General features: G+C 59.7%; 1 non-coding gene across 1 annotated transcript; it reads right to left on the reverse strand.

Moving 5' to 3' along the window:
- Positions 1-4,183: 4,183 nt before the first annotated feature.
- LOC131863157 (5S ribosomal RNA) lies at positions 4,184-4,302 on the reverse strand. The gene has a single exon (XR_009362092.1). It is a non-coding gene; the product is annotated as a 5S ribosomal RNA (ribosomal RNA).
- Between the last annotated feature and the right edge of the window lie 13,198 nt (positions 4,303-17,500).

A 17,500-nucleotide genomic window follows, 5' to 3' on the forward strand; every position in this document is an offset into this window, starting at 1 on the left:
TGAAGTGTGCTCCAAGGTGCGGCGGTGCACGAAGTCGGAGCCCGGTTTGCCCGGGTGTGCACCTCGGGTGCGCACCTCGCGTGCACCTTCGCTGCGGTGGGCACCTTGGCTGGGTTGCGCGCCTTGGGTGGGCACCATGCAGTGCACGAAGTCGGAGCCCGGATTGCCCCGGGCGCGCACCTCCGCCAGGGTGGGCACCTTGGTGCGCACAACTTGCCTGGGCTGCGCACCAGGAAGGGCTCAAGATGGCACCCGCGTTCCGTTTTTTTCACTATCTTTCAGAACGGAAATTTTAAAATCTCGTTTTTTTTGCCTTTTCTGGAAATTAGTGAAGGCAGCGCATCAAAGGTGCGCAACGCTGGTGCGAACCTGGGAGCGCTCCGATGTGTGCTCCAAGGTGCGGCGTGCACGAAGTCGGACCCCGGTTTGCCCCGGGTGCGCACCTCGCGTGCACCTTGGGTGCGCACACCTTGGCTGGGTTGCGCGCCCTGGTGGGCACCATGGTGCGCACCAAGGAGCGCTCCGAAGTGTGCTCCAAGGGTGCGGCGTGCACGAAGTCGGAGCCCGGTTTGCCCCGGTGCGCACCTCGCGTGCACCTTCGCCGCGGTGGGCACCATGGCGGTGCACGAAGTCGGAGCCCGGTTTGCCCCGGGTGCGCACCTCGCGTGCACCTTCGCCGGGGTGGGCACCTTGGTGTGCAGACCTTGGCTGGGTTGGCGCGCCCTGGTGGGCACCATGGTGCGCACCAAGGAGCGCTCCGAAGTGTGCTCCAAGGTGCGGCCCTGCACGAAGTCGGAGCCCGGTTTGCCCCGGGTGTGCACCTCGGGTGGGCACCTTGGTGCGCATGCCTTGCCTGGGCTGCGCACCAGGGCGGGCTCAAGATGGCACCCGCGTTCCTTTTTTTTCACTATCTTTCAAAACGGAAATTTTAAAATCTCATTTTTTTTTGCCTTTTTCTGGAAATTAGTGAAGGCAGCGCATCAAAGGTGCGCACCTCGCTGCCCACCACGGTGCGCAACGCCGGTGGGCACCCGGGGAGTGCTTCGAAGTGTGCTCCAAGGTGCTGCGTGCACGTTGTCGGAGCCCGGTTTGCCCGGGTGCGCACCTCGCGTGCACCTTCGTCGGGTGTGGGCACCTTGGCTGGGTTTGCCCCGGCTGCGCTCCGAAGCGGGGTTATTGGAGCGCCGCCTCTTTTTTTGTCGGAGCGTTTGGTGGGGTTTCTCGCATTGGCTCTTCCGAGGCCCGGTTGCCACCCATGGCGCGCACGAAGTCGGAAGTAGGGTTAATTGCCCCGGAGTGCGCACCTTTGCCAGGTGTGGGCACCTTACCTGGGCTGCGCACCAGGGGCGGGCTCAAGATGGCACGCGCGTTCCGTTTTTTTCACTATCTTTCAAAACGGAAATTTTAAAATCTCCTTTTTTTTTTGCCTTTTCTGGAAATTAGTGAAGGCAGCGCATCAAAGGTGCGCACCTCGCTGCCCACCTTGGTGTGCTCTGAGGTGCGCACCCGGGAGCGCTACGAAGTGTGCTCCAAGGTGCGGCGTGCACGTTGTCGGAGCCCGGTTTTGCCCCGGGTGCGCACCTCGCCTGCACCTTGGCCGGGGTGGGGCACCTGGCTGGGTTTGCCCAGGGTGCGCTCCGAAGCGGGGGTTACTGGAGCGCCCCCTCTTTTTTGTCAGAGCGTTTGGGTGGGGTTTCTCGCATTGGCTCTTCCCAGGCCCGGATGTTGGGTGCGCTCCCACCCTGGCGCGCGCGAAGTTGGAAGTTGGGTTAATTGCCCGGGCGCGCACCTTCGCCAGGTGTGGGCACCTTGGTGCGCACAACCTTGGCTGGGCTGCGCACCAGGGCGGGCTCAAGATGGCACCAGCATTCCCTTTTTCTCACTATCTTTCAAAACGGAAATTTTAAATCTCGTTTTTTTTTTTGCCTTTTATGGAAATTAGTGAAGGCATCGCATCAAAGGTGCGCACCTCGCTGCCCACCTTGGTGTGCTCCGAGGTGCCCACCACGGTGCGCAACGCCGGTGCGAACCCGGGAGCGCCCCGATGTGTGCTCCAAGGGTGCGGCGTGCACGAAGTCGGACCCACGGTTTGCCCCCGGGTGCGCACCTCGCGTGCACCTTGGTGCGCACACCTTGGCTGGGTTGCGCGGCCTGGTGGGCACCATGGTGCGCACCAAGGAGCGCTCCGAAGTGTGCTCCAAGGTGCGGCGTGCACGAAGTCGGAGCCCGGTTTGCCCCGGGTACGCACCTCGCGTGCACCTTCGCCGGGGTGGGGCACCTCGGCTGGGTTGCGCGCCCTGGTGGCGCACCAAGGAGCGCTCCGAAGTGTGCTCCAAGGTGCGGCGTGCACGAAGTCGGAGCCCGGTTTTGCCCCGGGTGCGCACCTTCGCCGCGGTGCGCACCATGGCGTGCACGAAGTCGGAGCCCGGTTTGCCCCGGGTGCGCACCTCGCGTGCACCTTCGGCGGGGGTTGCGCGCCCTGGTGGGCACCATGGTGCGCACCAAGGAGCGCTCCGAAGTGTGCTCCAAGGTGCGGCGTGCACGAAGTCGGAGCCCGGTTTGCCCCGGGTGCGCACCTCGCGTGCACCTTCGGCGGGGGGGTTGCGCGCCCTGGTGGGCACCATGGTGCGCACCAAGGAGCGCTCCGAAGTGTGCTCCAAGGTGCGGCGTGCACGAAGTCGGAGCCCGGTTTGCCCCGGGTGCGCACCTCGCGTGCACCTTCGCCGCGGTGGGCACCATGGCGTGCACGAAGTCGGAGCCCGGTTTGCCCCGGGTGCGCACCTCGCGTGCACCTTCGCCGGGGGTGGGCACCTCGGCTGGGTTGCGCGCCCTGGTGCGCACCAAGGAGCGCTCCGAAGTGTGCTCCAAGGTGCGGCGTGCACGAAGTCGGAGCCCGGTTTGCCCCGGGTGCGCACCTCGCGTGCACCTTCGCCAGGGTGGGCACCTCGGTGCGCACACCTTCTCAATGTTTTCTTGCCTTTTCTGGAAATTGGTGAAGGCAGCGCATCAAAGGTGCGCACCTCGGTGTGCTCCGAGGTGCGAACCCGAGAGGCGCTCCGAGGTGCCCACGAAGTCGAAAGTCGGGTTAATTGCATTGTTTTCCCCGGGTGCGCTCCGAGGTGCGCAACATCGGCGCGCACCAAGGAGGGCTCCGAAGTGTGCTCCAAGGTGCGCACGATGGCGTGCACCTCTGGTGCGCACGATTCGGAGCTCGGTTTGACCGGGGTGCGCACACCTTGGCTGGGTTGCGCACCTTTTGTGCGCTCCAAGGTGCGCACGAAGTCGGAGCTCGGTTTGCCCCGGGTGCGCACCTTCGCCAGGGTGCGCACCTTGATGCGCACGCCTTGGCTGGGCTGCGCACCTTGGTGGGCGCCATGGTGCGCACCTTTCGTGCGCTCCAAGGTGCGCACGAAGTCGGAGCTCGGTTTGCCCCGGGTGCGCACCTTGGTGGGCGCCATGGTGCACTCCGAGGTGCCCAAGATTGGTGCGCACCAAGGAGCGCTCCGAAGTGCGCTCCAAGGTGCGCGCGAAGTCGAAAGTTGGGGTTAATTGTCCGGTTTGCCTCGGGTGCGCACCTTGCGTGCACCTTCGCCAGGGTGGGCGCCTTGGTGCGCACACCTTGGCTGGGCTGCGCACACCTTGGCACCCGCGTTTCCTTCATTTTAAATTTTTTTTTTTTACAATCTCTCAAGTGGGGAAATTCTATAATCTCAACTTTTTTTGCCTTTTCAGGAAACTTTTGAATGGAGCGCATCATTGGTGCGCTCCGAAGTGTGCTCCAAAGCTCTCTCCAGCTGCGTGCACCTGCCCCGGCCGCGCACCCGGCCCCGCCCAGCTTCGCTCACCTGTCCCGGGCGTCTGGTGCGGAACCTTAGAGTAAGAAACATCACCGTGCACCTTGGCCAACGTGCGCGACTCGACCGAGCGTGCACTGGCCGAGGTGCACACCGATTTCACCTGGGGTGCGCGCGCAGCACCTCGGGCGCACCGGGGTGCGCGCACAACGCCCGGGTGTGCACCGTGGCCTGTGTGCTCGGGGCGCCTCGGGTGCGCGCTCGGTGTCGCCCCCGCGCGCGCGGTAGTGCGGGCAGCGCACCCCGGCCCGGCCCGGCCCCGACGAGAACGCAAACGGGCAAAAGGTTTATTCAAATAGCATTGCGACGCCCGGCGAAAAACTAAAAAAGGGGTGCAACACCGGGACTTCCCGGGAGGTCACCCATCCCAGTACTACTCCGGCCCAAGCGCGCTTAACTGCGGAGTTCTGATGGGATCCGGTGCACTAACGCTGGTATGATCGCACCCGTTATGAGCTTGTTCGCAGTGTGTACTTAGCAAACCGCGACCCACGTGCGAATCCACCCCGGCCACCCACCCCCGTCGAGGTGCACACCCTCCCTCGCGAAGTGCGCCCCGTTCGCCAAGTGTGAGGCCCTGCCCGGGTGCGCGCACCTTGCTAGGGCGTCGGGTGTGCACCCGGGCCCGGCCTACGTGCGTGCACCTGGTGGGGGGTCGTCGTGTGCGTGCAGTGTCCCGTCTGCAACGCGGTGCCCACACACCACCTCGGGCGCAACGACCTGCGCTCACATGTGGGCCGAGTGCACCTTGGTGCATGTTCGGGGCGCCTCGGGTGCACGCTCGATCTTGCCCCGGTGCACAAGGCGCTCGGTTTGCCCCGGGTGCGCACTTGGTGCAAGGTGGGCACCCAAAATAGGGATCAAGCACCAAAACACAAGTTTCGGGATGCAAAATGGGACCCAAGGACCACAAATGCGTTCCAAGACCCATGATGGGTCCACGAGAACAAAAATGTGTTCCGAGACTTAATAAACAAATATTGGGTTTTAGGAGAAGAAACATGCTCTGATGCCCAAAACGAGAATCGACCCGAAAAGGCCACAGGCCAAAAGTGGGATGCGAGACAAAAAAAAATGGGACCCGAGGACCAAAATTGGGTTCCAGGTCGAAGACAGGGCAATCCGACAAGAAACGACCTCTAAGGCTCGAAATGAGTCCCGACGACTAAAACTTGACAAGAAGCACCCATCAGGCACCCAACTCGACACCCATGGGATGCCGACCCACCCGGGCTTCCACCTAGCACACCTTGGCACCCACCCACCCTCGCACCCAACCTCGCACCCAACTTAGCACCTTTGAACCCACATTGGCACTCACCCTGACCCTGGCACCTTGGAACCCACATTGGCACTCACCTTGACCCTGGCACCCACCTTTGCACTCACCTTGGGACCCACCCTGGCTCCCACCTCGGCACCCACCCAGACACCCACCTTGGTTCCTTGGCACCCACCTTGGATCCTTGGCACCCACCCCGACACCCACCTTGGCACGCAACTTGGCTACTTGCCACCCACCTTGGCTCCTTGACGCCCACCCCGACAACCACCCCGTGACCTACCCTGGCTAGGGTTGGTGCACACCCACCCTGGTGCCCACCTTGGCACCCACCCTATGACCCACCTTGGCACGCACCTTAGTACCCACCCCGTTACCCACCCTAGGACCCACCCCGTGACCCACCTTGGCCAGGGTGGGTGCACCCACCCTGGTGCCCACCTTGGCACCCACCCATCCTAGCACCCAGCCTGTGACCGGGCTTGGAACCCAACCTTGCACCCGCACCCGTCTTGGCCAGTGTGGGTGCGCACCCATCCTGGCACCCACGTTGTGACACACCCTTTAACCCACGCACCCTAGCACCCACGTTGGCACCCACCTTGGAACCCAACCTAGCAACTTGGCACCCACCCCGTGACCCACCTTGGCATCCACCATAGCAGTCGCCGACTTGGCACCCACCTCGGCACCCACCTTGACACTTGTGGACCCACCTTGCCACTCACCCTAGCATCGACCCATCCTAGCACCCACCCTGGCACCTTTGCACCCTAGCACTCACCCATCCTAGCACCTAACCTGTGACCCACCTTGACACTCACCCTCGCACCCACCTTGGAACCCAACCTAGCACCCACCCACCCTGACACCAACCCTAGCACCTACCCACCCTTGCACCCACCCTGTGACCCATCTTGGCACCCACCCATCCTACCACTCAACCTATCACCCACCTTCTCACCCACCTTGGCATCCACCTTAGCACCCACCCACACTGGCACCTTGGCACCCACCTCGGGCAAGGTGGGTGCACACCCACCCTGGCACCCAATTTAGAACCCACCGAGCATGTTACCCACCTTGGCACCCACATTGCAGCCCACCCTAGTACCCACCCTATGACCCACATTGGCATCCACACCCTAGCACCCAGGCACCTCGACACCCGCCTTGACACCCACCCTAGCACTGAACCTGTGACCCACCTTGGAACTCACCCTAGAACCCACCCACCCTGTGAACCACCTTGGCATCCACCTTAGCACCCACCCACCTTGGCACCCACTCTAGCACTCACCCATCCTAACACCCAACTTGTTACCCACCTTGGCACCCGCCCTCGCGTCCACCTTGAAACCCACCCTAGCACCCACCCACGCAGGAGCCCACCTTGGCACCCAACCTAACACCCACGCATCCTGGCACCCAACTTGTGACCCACCTTGGAACCCACCCTAGTACCCACCTTTGAACCCACTATATCACCAACCCACCTTGGCACCCACCCTATGACCCTCTTTGGAATCCACCCTAGCACGCACCCACCCTGGCACCCACCATGGAGCGCACCCTAGCACCCACCCACCTCGGCACGCACCTCAACACCCACCTTGGTGTGCGCACTGCGCCAACCTCTCAAAGACCCTATGTGGTGCGCTCCAAAGTGTACACCTTTGGTGCGCTCCAAGGTGCGCACCTTTGGTGCACACCGAGGTGCACACCAAAGTGTGCACCGAGGTGAGCACCAAAGTGCACTCCAGGGTGCACACCAAGGCGTGCACATTTGGTGCGGTCAATGCAAACGAATTCGGAAGTTGGGGTCGATGTCCTAATCGCTGCTGCAGACTACACGTATGAGAATCGGACAAATAGCTTTATATAGGGGAGGTGTTGCGTTTGATGGGTCGACTCCCCTGGTTGTGTGCACTGCACCAACTTCAAAGACCCTGTCTTGTTTAAGAAGTCAAAAGTTGGGGTGGATGTCCTAATCATTGCTGCAGTCTACGCATGTATGAGAATCAGACAAATAGCTTATATAGGGGAGGTGTTGCATTCGGTGGGTTGACTCCCCTGGTTGTGCGCACTGCGCCAACCTCAAAGACCCCGCATAGCAGAAGAAGTCGGAAGTCGGATTTTGGTGAGCACCAAGGCGTGCACCTTTGGTGCGGTCAACGCAGACGAATTCAGAAGTTGGGGTGGATGTCCTAATCGTTGTTGCAGGCTACACATGTATGAGAATCAGACAAATAGCTTATATAGGGGAGGTGTTGGGTTTGATGGGTCAACTCCCTTGGTTGTGCGCATTACGCCAACCTCAAAGACCTTGTTTTCGTTAAGAAGTCAAAAGTTGGGGTCAATGTCCTAATGGCTCCTGCAGGCTACACATGTATGAGAATCGGACAAATAGCTTATATAGGGGAGGTGTTGGGTTTGATGGGTCGACTCCCCTGGTTGTGCGCATTACGTCAACCTCAAAGACCTTGTTTTCGTTAAGAAGTCAAAAGTTGGGGTCGATGTCCTAATTGCTCCTGTAGACTACACATGTATGAGAATCAGACAAATAGCTTATATAGGGGAGGTGTTGGGTTTGATGGGTTGACTCCCCTAGTTGTTCGCATTACACCAACCTCAAAGACCTTGTTTTCGTTTAGAAGCCGAAAGTTGGGGTCGATGTCCTAATTGCTCCTGCAGGCTACGCATGTATGAGAATCAGACAAATAGCTTATATAGGGGAGGTGTTGGGTTTGATGGGTCGACTCCCCTGGTTGTGCGCATTGCGCCAACCTCAAAGACCCTGCATTGCGGATGAAGTCGAAAGTCAGAGTTTGGTGTGCTACAAGGTGTGGTCGAAGGTGCTCACCTAGGTGTGCACCTTTGGAGCACAGGAAAAGTGCCCTCCAAAAGTGCGCACCTTTGGAGTGCACAAAAGTGCCCTCCAAAAGTGCGCACCTTTGGAGCGCAGAAAAGTGCCCTCCAAAAAGTGCCCTCCAAAAGTGCGCACCTTTGGAGCGCAGAAAAGTGCCCTCCAAAAAGTGCCCTCCAAAAGTGCGCACCTTTGGAGCGCAGAAAAGTGCCCTCCAAAAAGTGCCCTCCAAAAGTGCGCACCTTTGGAGCGCAGAAAAGTGCCCTCCAAAAAGTGCCCTCCAAAAGTGCGCACCTTTGGAGCGCAGAAAAGTGCCCTCCAAAAAGTGCCCTCCAAAAGTGCGCACCTTTGGAGCGCAGAAAAGTGCCCTCCAAAAAGTGCCCTCCAAAAGTGCGCACCTTTGGAGCGCAGAAAAGTGCCCTCCAAAAAGTGCCCTCCAAAAGTGCGCACCTTTGGAGCGCAGAAAAGTGCCCTCCAAAAAGTGCCCTCCAAAAGTGCGCACCTTTGGAGCGCAGAAAAGTGCCCTCCAAAAGTGCGCACCTTTGGAGCGCACAAAAGTGCCCTCCAAAAGTGCGCACTTTTGGTGCGCACCAAGGCGCTGGTTCGGTCGTTGCAGGCGAGTTCGGAAGTTGGGGTCGATGTCCTGAGCGGAGGTGCAAACTACACAGGTGTCGGAATCGGACAAATAGCTTATATAGGGGAGGTGTATGCTTCGATGGGTCGACTCCCCAGGTTGAGCGCACCGCGCCAACCTCAAAGACCCTACGGTATGGATGAAGTCGGAAGTTGGGTCCGATGACCGATTCGATTAGTAGGTATGCTCATGAGGTCGGAATTTGGGTCCGATGACCTGCCATGTGCAGGAAGGCGAATGTTGACACTGTGCGTTGCAAGGTGCACACCAAGGCGCTGGTGCGGTCTTTTTAGTCGAGTTCGGAAGTTGGGGTCGATGTCCTGATCGGAGGTGCAAGCTACACAGGTGTGGGAATCGGACAAATAGCTTATATAGGGGAGGTGTATGCTTCGTTGGGTCGACTCCCCGGGTTGAGCGCACCGCGCCAACCTCAAAGACCCTACGGTATGGATGAAGTCGGAAGTTGGGTCCGATGACCAATTCGATATGTAGGCATACTCGCGAGGTCGGAATTTGGGTCCGATGACCTGCCACGTGCAGGAAGGCGAATGTTGGCACTGTGCGTTGCAAGGTGCGCACCAAGGCGCTGGTTCGGTCGTTGGAGGCGAGTTCGGAAGTTGGGGTCGATGTCTTGATCGGAGGTGCAAACTACACAGGTGTGGGAATCGGACAAATAGCTTATATAGGGGAGGTGTATGCTTCGTTGGGTCGACTCCCCGGGTTGAGCGCACCGCGCCAACCTCAAAGACCCTACGGTATGGATGAAGTCGGAAGTTGGGTCCGATGACCGATTCGATATGTAGGCATACTCGCGAGGTCGGAATTTGGGTCCGATGACCTGCCATGTGCAGGAAGGCGAATGTTGGGACTGTGCGTCGCAAGGTGCGCACCAAGGCGCTGGTGCCGTCGTTGCAGTCGAGTTCGGAAGTTGGGGTCGATGTCCTGGTCAGAGGTGCAAACTACACAGGTGTGGGAATCGGACAAATAGCTTATATAGGGGAGGTGTATGCTTCGATGGGTCGACTCCCTGGGTTGAGCGCACCGCGCCAACCTCAAAGACCCTACAGTATGGATGAAGTCGGAAGTTGGGTCCGATGACCGATTCGATACGTAGGCATATTGGCGAGGTCTGAATTTGTGTCCGATGACCTGCCATGCGCAGGAAGGCGGAATTTGGGTCCGATGACCGAGTTGATGGCGTGCCATGCGCAGAAAGGCGGAATTTGGGTCCGATGACCGAGTTGATGTTGATGGCCCGCCATGCACAGGAAGGCGGAATTTGGGTCCGATGACCGATTTGAAGGCGTGCCATACGCAAAAAGGCGGAGTTTGGGTCCGATGACCGAGTTGATATTGATGGCCCGCCATGCGCAGGAAGGCGGAATTTGGGTCCGATGACCTGACATACGCATGGAGTCCGACTCGGGGGCCGATGTTCGATTCGATGACTTGCATTGTGGGTAAAGTCGGAAGTTGTGGTCTTTGACCCGATTCGATGACCAGACTTCGGCTGCTTGAGAATCGGACAAATAACTTATATAGGGGAGGTAGTGTTCTCGAGCATCCTCCCCCCGTGCCCGTTTATGTCGATTGATGCTGGTGCTCGACTGGTTGGAGCGCTCGGATGCAAAAATCTTGCACCAGGATTTATCGATTGTGATGGACACGGCAAGTCTCCTGATTGCTATGCAGGAGCTCATCGTGAATCTCTATGCGGCCTTGGTATGGACTCGACCTGCGGAATGGTTCGGCAATGGTAGTCGCTCCAACACGTCCTTGCAATGGCCACAGAGGTGATTCGACTAGAGCTCCAGTCTAGCTTTTGGGTTGCTTGGCGGACTGGTATAGCCGCGATCGAGTTCCGGCCATGAACGTTTTAGATAGCTCTTGGGCTTTCTGGGACGGAAGTCGGAAGTTTGGGCTGTTGTCCGATTTGATGACCATTCTTCGGATGTGTGAGAATCGGACAAATAACTTATATAGGGGACTGTGTTGTCTCACGCAGCCCCCTCCGTGCCCCTCTATCTCGACCGATGTTGGTGCTTGAAAGGGTTGGGATCGCTCGGATTTATAAACGTGCACCACCATTTGTCGAGTGTGAGGGACGCGGCAGGTCTCCTAAATGCTATGCGGGCGCTCTCTGAGAATCTCTATCCGGCCTCGACACAGACTAGTCTTGCTGAATGGTTTGGCACTGGTAGTCGATCCAACACGTCGTTGTTGTGGCCGCCTAGGCGATTCGATTCGAGCCCCCGTCTAGCTTTTGGGTTGCTTGGCGGATTTTGCCCTATCCGCAAGTGAGCTCGGTCCCTAAACGTTCGAGAAACCCGATTGCTATGCGCCGACTCTCTTTCTTGCGAGCCTCCATCTAGCTTTTGGGTCTCTACGGAACGGAAGTCGGAATCTGGGACCGTTGTTTGATTCGACGAGGCAGACTACGGTTGTGCGAGAATCGGACAAATAACTTATATAGGGGAGGTGTTGACTGGAGCATTCTCCCCCGTGCCCCTCTAACTCGACCAATGCTGGCGCTCGAACGGTGGTAGCGCTCGGATTTTCATTGAGCGCCAGCATTGGTCGATTTAGAGGGGCATGCGAGATTCCCGAATGCTATGCGAGGGCTCTAACGGAAATGTCTATTGGTTTCGGTATGGATGCAATTGCGAGTGGTTCGGCAAAGGTAGTCGTTCCGATGCGTCCATGTCGTGGCCAAATCGATAATTCGATTTGAGCCCTCGTATAGCATTTGGGTCTCTCGATGTGATTCCGCATTCCAGTCCCTTTGGGCACTGCTTGAGCCGCATCCCAGGGGGTTCCCTTCCCAATAATCTGCCTCGCAACCCGATTGCTATGCGGTGAGGCTCCTCGGCCGCCTCGGAACTATCTGTGTATCAGACGCATCGCGGGATAAGGGGTTGGCAACGGTAGTCGCCCCAAGCGCGTCCGATGCTTGGACCATTCCGAGGCGGCCCTGAAGCCTCTTCCGTCTAGCCGTTGGGTCCTTCTCGCCGCATCCCTCGCCTCGCACCCCGATTGCTATGCGGTGAGGCTCCTCGGCCGCCTCGGAACTATCTGTGTATCGGACGCGTCGCGGGATAAGGGGTTGTCACTGGTAGTCGCCCCAAGCGCGTCCGATGCTTGGACCATTCCGAGGCGGCCCTGAAGCCTCTTCCGTCTAGCCGTTGGGTCCTTCTCGCCGCATCCCTCGCCTCGCACCCCGATTGCTATGCGGTGAGGCTCCTCGGCCGCCTCGGAACTATCTGTGTATCGGACGCGTCGCGGGATAAGGGGTTGTCATTGGTAGTCGCCCCAAGCGCGTCCGATGCTTGGACCATTCCGAGGCGGCCCTGAAGCCTCTTCCGTCTAGCCGTTGGGTCCTTCTCGCCGCATCCCTCGCCTCGCACCCCGATTGCTATGCGGTGAGGCTCCTCGGCCGCCTCGGAACTATCTGTGTATCGGACGCGTCGCGGGATAAGGGGTTGTCACTGGTAGTCGCCCCAAGCGCGTCCGATGCTTGGACCATTCCGAGGCGGCCCTGAAGCCTCTTCCGTCTAGCCGTTGGGTCCTTCTCGCCGCATCCCTCGCCTCGCACCCCGATTGCTATGCGGTGAGGCTCCTCGGCCGCCTCGGAACTATCTGTGTATCGGACGCGTCGCGGGATAAGGGGTTGTCACTGGTAGTCGCCCCAAGCGCGTTCGATGCTTGGACCATTCCGAGGCGGCCCTGAAGCCTCTTCCGTCTAGCCGTTGGGTCCTTCTCGCCGCATCCCTCGCCTCGCACCCCGATTGCTATGCGGTGAGGCTCCTCGGCCGCCTTGGAACTATCTGTGTATCGGACGCGTCGCGGGATAAGGGGTTGTCACTGGTAGTCGCCCCAAGCGCGTCCGATGCTTGGACCATTCCGAGGCGGACCCGAAGCCTCTTCCGTCTAGCCGTTGGGTCCTTCTCGCCGCATCCTTCGCCTCGCACCCCGATTGCTATGCGGTGAGGCTCCTCGGCCGCCTCGGAACTATCTGTGTATCGGACGCGTCGCGGGATAAGGGGTTGTCACTGGTAGTCGCCCCAAGCGCGTCCGATGCTTGGACCATTCCGAGGCGGACCCGAAGCCTCTTCCGTCTAGCCGTTGGGTCCTTCTCGCCGCATCCCTCGCCTCGCACCCCGATTGCTATGCGGTGAGGCTCCTCGGCCGCCTTGGAACTATCTGTGTATCGGACGCGTCGCGGGATAAGGGGTTGTCACTGGTAGTCGCCCCAAGGGATAAGGGGTTGTCACTGGTAGTCGCCCCAAGCGCGTCCGATGCTTGGACCATTCCGAGGCGGACCCGAAGCCTCTTCCGTCTAGCCGTTGGGTCCTTCTCGCCGCATCCCTCGCCTCGCACCCCGATTGCTATGCGGTGAGGCTCCTCGGCCGCCTTGGAACTATCTGTGTATCGGACGCGTCGCGGGATAAGGGGTTGTCACTGGTAGTCGCCCCAAGCGCGTCCGATGCTTGGACCATTCCGAGGCGGACCCGAAGCCTCTTCCGTCTAGCCGTTGGGTCCTTCTCGCCGCATCCCTCGCCTCGCACCCCGATTGCTATGCGGTGAGGCTCCTCGGCCGCCTTGGAACTATCTGTGTATCGGACGCGTCGCGGGATAAGGGGTTGTCACTGGTAGTCGCCCCAAGCGCGTCCGATGCTTGGACCATTCCGAGGCGGCCCCGAAGCCTCTTCCGTGTAGCCGTTGGGTCGTTCTCGCCGCATCCCTCGCCTCGCACCCCGATTGCTATGCGGTGAGGCTCCTCGGCCGCCTTGGAACTATCTGTGTATCGGACGCGTCGTGGGATAAGGGGTTGTCACTGGTAGTCGCCCCAAGCGCGTCCGATGCTTGGACCATTCCGAGGCGGCCCCGAAGCCTCTTCCGTGTAGCCGTTGGGTCCTTCTCGCCGCATCCCTCGCCTCGCACCCCGATTGCTATGCGGTGAGGCTCCTCGGCCGCCTTGGAACTATCTGTGTATCGGACGCGTCGCGGGATAAGGGGTTGTCACTGGTAGTCGCCCCAAGCGCGTCCGATGCTTGGACCATTCCGAGGCGGACCTGAAGCCTCTTCCCTCTAGCCGTTGGGGCTTTCTCGCCGCATCCCTCGCCTCGCACCCTGATTGCTATGCTGTGAGGCTCCTCGGCCGCCTTGGAACTATCTGTGTATCGGACGCATCGCGGGATAAGGGGTTGGCAGTGGTAGTCGCCCCAAGCGCATCCGATGCTTGGACCATTCCGAGGCGGCCCTGCAGCCTCTTCCGTCTAGCCGTTGGGGCCATCTCGCCGCATCCCCCACCTCGCACCACGATTGCTATGCGGTGAGGCTCCTTGGCCGCCTCGGAACTATCTGTGTATCGGACGCATCGCGGGATAAGGGGTTGTCACTGGTAGTCGCCCCAAGCGCGTCCGATGCTTGGACTATTCCGAGGCGGCCCTGCAGCCTCTTCCGTCTAGCCGTTGGGGCCATCTCGCTGCATCCCCCACCTCCTCGGCCGCCTCGGAACTATCTGTGTATCGGACGCATCGCGGGATAAGGGGTTGGCAGTGGTAGTCGCCCCAAGCGCGTCCGATGCTTGGACTATTCCGAGGCAGCCCTGCAGCCTCTTCCGTCTAGCCTTTGGGGCCATCTCGCCGCATCCCTCGCCTCGCACCCCGATTGCTATGCGGTGAGGCTCCTCGGCCGCCTGGGAACTATCTTCGTATCGGACGCATCGCGGGATAAGGGGTTGTCACTGGTAGTCGCCCCAAGCGCGTCCGATGCTTGGACTATTCCGAGGCGGCCCTGTGGCCTCTTCCGTCTAGCCGTTGGGGCCATCTCGCCGCATCCCCCACCTCGCACCCCGATTGCTATGCGGTGAGGCTCTTCGGCCGCCTTGGAACTATCTTCGTATCGGACGCATCGCGGGATAAGGGGTTGTCACTGGTAGTGGCCCCAACTGCGTCCGATGCTTGGACTATTCCGAGGCGGCCCTGCAGCCTCTTCCGTCTAGCCGTTGGGGCCATCTCGCCGCATCCCCCACCTCGCACCCCGATTGCTATGCGGTGAGGCTCCTCGGCCGCCTTGGAACTATCTTCGTATCGGACGCATCGCGGGATAAGGGGTTGTCACTGGTAGTCGCCCCAAGCGCGTCCGATGCTTGGACTATTCCGACGCGGCCCTGTGGCCTCTTCCGTCTAGCCGTTGGGGCCATCTCGCCGCATCCCCCACCTCGCACCCCGATTGCTATGCGGTGAGGCTCCTCGGCCGCCTTGGAACCATCTTCGTATCGGACGCATCGCGGGATAGGGGGCTGTCACTGGTAGTCGCCCCAAGCGTGTCCGATGCTTGGACCATTCCTAGGCGGCCCTGAAGCCTCTTCCGTCTAGCCGTTGGGGCCTTCCCGCCCCATCCCTCGCCTCGCACCCCCGATTGCTATGCGGTGAGGCTCCTCGGCCGCCTTGGAACCATCTGTGTATCGGACGCATCGCGGGATAAGGGGTTGGCACTGGCAGTCGCCCCAAGCGCGTCCGATGCTTGGACCATTCCGAGGTGGCCCTGAAGCCTCTTCCGTCTAGCCGTTGGGGCCTTCCCGCCCCATCCCTCGCCTCGCACCCCGATTGATATGCGGTGAGGCTCCTCGGCCGCCTTGGAACTATCTGTGTATCGGACGCATCGCGGGATAAGGGGTTGGCACTGGTAGTCGTCCCAATCGCATCCGATGCTTGGACCATTCCGAGGCGGCCCTGCAGCCTCTTCCGTTTAGCCGTCGGGGCCTTCCCGCCGCATCCCTCGCCTCGCATCCCGATTCCTATGCGGTGAGTCTTCTCGGCCGCCGCGGAACTATACCTGTTATTGCTACTGCATCCTTCGGCTGGTAACCTCCTCTGCCGCCTTGGAACGTTCTCTTTGTCGGACGCGTCGCGGGATAAGGGGTTGGCACTGGTAGTCGCCCCAAGCGCGCCCGATGCATAGACCGCTCCGAGTCGACCTTGCTTTCAGCCTCTCACATGCATAGACCTCTCTGAGTCGACCCTGCAGCCTCTCACGTTTAGCCTTTGGAATCTCGCCTCACAACATGATTGCTATCCTTGATGCATCCCTTGCCTCGAGCCCTGATTGCTTTCTTGGCTGCATCCCTCCTCTCCTCACAGCCCGGTTGTCATCACTGCTTCATCCGTCGCTTCATGCATTCTGGCTGCTGGGCCCTTCCCACCGCACACCTCGATTGCTATCTCTTCTGCATCACACACCCCGATTGCTATCTCTGCTACATCCCTCGGCTCTCACTTCTGCATCCTTCGCCTCACACCTCGATTGCTATCAATGCTGCATCCGTAACCTCACACCCCGATTGCTATGCGGGGAGGCTCCTTGGCCGCCTTGGAAATTTCTGTGTGTCGGACGCACCGCGGGATAAGGGGTTGGCACTGGTAGTCGCCCCAAGTGCGCCCGATTCTTAGACCGCTTCGAGGTGACCTCGTAGCCTCTTTCGTCCAGGCTTCCTGCCTTCAACGCCCTTTTTACACCTCGATTGCTATGCGCGGGCTCGTTGGCGTCTATCACCTCTCTGCGAAGAGTGGCACGATGATTGTTGGGGTAAATCGTAGCAGTCCGATCTCTGGCCTTGGGCCATTGTGAGGGCTGATCGATTTCCTGTGCGCATCTCGTGTTCGCCCAGTAACAGACTCGACGACTTGTAATCGGTCTTGTTCCCGATTGTTCCTGGAGGTAGTCTTCGGAACTCTTGGATTTGACCTGTCACTCGAACTGTCCTCTTCCGAGGATGCTTGTGTGTGTGTGCTTGTGCCATTTCCTTGGCGGTATTAACGAGATATTAAAGAGCGGAGTGAGCGCCTCGCCCAGCTATGTTTGGGGCTCTCACTCCCTTACCCGGTGTGCGACCGCTTTGCACGTAGGTTGCGGAGCATCGCGACTCTTTCGATGTTTGGCGGTTGTCTTCCGGTGATGCGTTGGTCCCGAAGTGCACGTTACTAGCATTTCTGCCATTGTTCTCGATCTTTGGCACGTTCCTTCGTTGCAATTGGATATATATCTCCGTTTATACGCGCAGGCTTCTCCCGCCTATTCAGCGCTGTCCCACTCTCAGCACTCTCGTGGTCTCCTTGGCTTCTCTCTCCCGTGAGCGAGCTCTCTTCTCGAGTCTTTTCCATGTCCCATGGAGGTTGCCTTGCGAAATTCGGGCACACAAACGTGACCGGATAAGAGCGGAATTGCCTATGAGGAGAAGCTCACCTTAGGGAGCAGCAATGCCGAGTGTTTCGACAGAGGGTAGAGGGGGCGTTGTTTGGGCGGTTGCACAAAAGAGTGCTACGTTTGCACTGAAGGTTGCTTCTTCGTCTCCGACGAACTCTTCGAGGCAAAAAAGCTTGTTTACGGGGTCGAGGTGGGACTGTTCGTGCGAGTTGCGCCACCAAAAGTGCGTAGGGGGCATATACCTGGGAAATGGATGTCTCTGAGTGGCCTTACTCGGTCGCGTGCACGGTGCATTCTCTAACGGCAGGACTGTCGCGAGCATGTGCGGTTCGGATGTTTTCGGGTAAAGGGTTCCGTACGGGATGTTCTTCCCAGGCTCCTGTGAACCGAGACTCTGCATCGTCATGCTCCGGCTCCCGTGGGTGCTTCATGCCTCGTCGAGCTGTTTGTCGTGGACGATTAAGGCCGAGGCCTTCCTTCGAGAGGGGAATTGTTCAGGCTGGTCGAGGCGGGATTGTTCGTGCGGGGTGCACCACCAAAAGTGCGTAGGGGGCATATGCCTGGGAAATGGATGTCTCTGAGTGGCCTTACTCGGTCGCGTGCACGGTGCACAGTCTCACGGCATGACTGTCGCGAGCATCGACGGTGCGGTGGTT

This window comes from Cryptomeria japonica, unplaced genomic scaffold (assembly GCF_030272615.1).
Source record: "Cryptomeria japonica unplaced genomic scaffold, Sugi_1.0 HiC_scaffold_56, whole genome shotgun sequence".
Lineage (NCBI taxonomy): Eukaryota > Viridiplantae > Streptophyta > Pinopsida > Cupressales > Cupressaceae > Cryptomeria > Cryptomeria japonica.